At 40.3% G+C, this 3,264-nt stretch overlaps 1 protein-coding gene across 1 annotated transcript in view; it reads right to left on the bottom strand.

Moving 5' to 3' along the window:
- The window catches only part of ap1s3a (adaptor related protein complex 1 subunit sigma 3a), a 16,361-nt gene that overhangs the window by 357 nt on the left and 12,740 nt on the right, over positions 1-3,264 (bottom strand). The gene's annotated exons all lie outside the window — the stretch shown is intronic.

Consider the following 3,264-nt stretch of genomic DNA (forward strand, 5'->3'; position numbering starts at 1 on the left):
ATAAGAGAGACCTGATTTCAACAAAGAATGATGACAACAATGGACAACAGCGACAACAATAAACAGTTATAAAAAGTCATACAATTTTTGTTTATTTATTTATTTATTTAACAAATAAGATGGCTAAAAAAAGAAAAGTAAAAAGAAAAGAAAAGTAACAAAAAACAGCTAGATTCTAAGGCTAATGTAGAAAACTAAAAACAGGAACATACCTGCATTGGTCCCTGCCAGGAGTCCAACAGATTCTTAAAGCCACTTAGAGAGGTCAAGGTCGAGAGCTTCAGATCTTTTTGTAAAATATACACATTGCAGTGCACGTTGTGCATGTTGTGCACGAGTGCACGTTGCTGTTGCTCCTGGAGAGCGTGGCTCCTTATCCTTTTTCAGAATACTTTTTAGATAGAAAAGGGAAAAAAGGCCATGAGGATAGGATAGTGGCATTACAAAAAAAAGATCTCTTCACATCTTGTCCTTATCAGGACACGATTTAAGACATAAAATAACTCTACCGGCAAGCACATTTATAAACACATTACTTATACATTTGACAGCAAGACGGTGAGATTTGTCCATGAAGCACTTCCACATAGGCCATAGTCCTGATAAGATGTTGGTGTCAGCCGGTACAGCTCTGATAAGTCTTCACAGAAGTCCTTGTATGTGTGGGGGAAGGGGGGGGGTTTTACGATAGACATAGCTTTTCCTTAGTATACACATATCCCAGGAGAAGTTTGACAAGTCAGCCTGCTTCGAGGCCAACTGGGGGAGTCAGATTCAGATAAGCCACAATTGTTGATTTTTCTTTTCATGCAGACTGTTTTTTTTTCGTGTCAGGCTTGAGTCTTGCTGGTACTTTTGATCCCAAAAGGGCCAGATTTGTGGGCATTCCACTTTTCCATGCTTATGAGCCCACTCCAACTTCATCCCAAACCTGCTGGCAAGTCCCAGAAGCCACAGGTGGCCTGCGAGTCTAACAAATTGCTTCCAGCTTATGGTTTAGCTCGTAAATCAGCTGATTTTGAGTACTCTGAGCATGAACCAAACCTTTGTAGACTCTGCAGTTTTGCCATGGCCAATACTGCTGCCGCCATCCTCTTTAATAGTCAATAACATAGGAATCCACCGATGTCAAAGAGCAGAAACCCTGCTATCATGGTTCCAAATATATAAACATCTTCTGCGTCCTCCTGAGACAAAAATGGAAAGACACTTCAGCTCCTAATCCATGACGTATCCTGCCGCATGTGTCTCAACGGGGCATGAGGGCTTTCCAGGACCCTGTCGCTTTGCTGAAAATATTTTTTTGATTGCATTGAAAGTCCAGCTGACCAGATCCATGACAGTAGTTTTAGTTTCAGAAGATATGTAAAATGGGTGCTCCTATACACAGACAGATTGCAAAAAAAAAAGCAGGAGGAGGAGGAGGAGGAGGAAAAAGCGTCCACCTTGCACGAGAGCGAGGGGAAAAAAGGCAGTCTTTCATTTACTAGGTCCTCTCAATTCTCTTTATTGTGATTAGCAGTTTAACGTTTTAAACATGCAACCCTTGCTGGAAAAAAAATCTGCCCTGACCCCTTGATGGTAGTTTAGGCCTGACTTCAGACTCCATTTTGTTCAAACATTTTGAAAAAACAAGTTTATTTTCAACTAAAATCTTTCCCAGGTGAACACACATTTGAACATGGTCCTACCTGTCTTTAAAACTCCCCAAAGGCCTGAGTCTGCCTAATTGAGGGTTTTAATAATATATTTACATCAGTGGAGTCTGGACATCAACCCAGAATGAGATAACTTTGGCCTGGGTTGAAGGCCAGACTTCAGTGCTATAAAGATGTCATTAAAATATGGAGATGGGGGGTGGGGGGGAGGGGGGGAAGAGAAAGACATATTTAGGTTAATAGTTTGTTGTCCTTCAGACACTTTGTAATTAATGTGAAGTAAGTTTTGGGTCACTGTCCATTTGAAAACCAATTTATGCCTGTTTTAACTTCCTGATTGATGTTTCAAGATGTTACTTCAATATTTCGACATATTGTTCTTTTCCCATGATTCTATCTACTTTGTGAAGGTTTCCAGTTTCTCCTGCAGCAAAACACCCGACAGGAGGCTGCTGCCACCGGACTTCACAGTTGGAATGGTGTTCTCAGGCTTGAAGTTTCTCCCCCTTTCCTCCAAATGTAACAATGGACAAACAGTTCAGTTTTAGTTTAATCAGACGTGTCTCCAAACATTCAGGTGTTTTGTCTCTCGGTTCATCTTCAAACTGTAATAAGTCTTTTTTATGTCACATTAGGAGTAATGACTTCTTCCTGTCAGTGTGCTTTCAGTTCATGTTTGTCCACGGCTCGTTTCACTGTGGATAAGGATACTTTGAACTTCTTTGAAAGTTTTTTGTTAAACTTTAAAATCACTCAACCAGCAACTTCAACATTACTTGTGGTGTACCACAAGGATAGATTTTAGGACCCCTTCTTATTAATTTGTAATTATTGCCTCTGGGTAGTGTCATCTGAAGACATGCAAACTCTTCAGTTGTGCTCATGACACTCAGCCTTATGTTGCCATATCTCCTGATAACAGTGGATCTATTGACACACTTCTTAATTGTATTTGGATGCTGCAGAACTTTCTGCAGCTTAACCAGGACAAGAATGAGGTGCTCATCGTTGGTTCAAAGGCTCAGACAGACAGGGTGGGGTCATTTCTCTCTTTAGGCAACACTGAGAGACTTATACATGTTTTTATAACAAGTGGGCTGAACTGCTGTAATGCTCTCCTTTGTGGTCTTCCAAGGAGTACAATAAATCAGCTCTAATAAATTCAGAATTCAGCAGCAAAAGTGCTGACAAAGACTGGAGGGAGAGCTCACATTAGTCCTGCTCTAAAGTCCTTGCACTGACTGCCTGTTCATTTTAGAATTGATGCTAACATTATTTTATTGGTTTTCAAGGCCCTTCACAGCCCAGCACCAGACTCTACCAGAGAGACGATTCTTGTTTACGACCCAGGACGTCTCCTCAGATCCTCCGGTTCCTCTCTTTTAGCTGCTTCACAGAATAGAACAAGAACTTTTGGTAATTCTGTTTTTAGTAGCTCTGCACCGAGACTGTGGAACTGCCAGCTGGAAGGTCTGAGAGATGTCCATAATCGTGACACTTTTAAATGTAGACTAAAATTCATCTGTTCAGTCTGGCTTTTGCACAGGATAGTTTTTTAAAATTATTTTATTTTATTTTATTTATTTTATTATTCTTATTATTTTTT

The sequence above is a fragment of the Nematolebias whitei genome, chromosome 6 (genome assembly GCF_014905685.2).
Source record: "Nematolebias whitei isolate Nwh7 chromosome 6, NemWhi1, whole genome shotgun sequence".
NCBI lineage: Eukaryota > Metazoa > Chordata > Actinopteri > Cyprinodontiformes > Rivulidae > Nematolebias > Nematolebias whitei.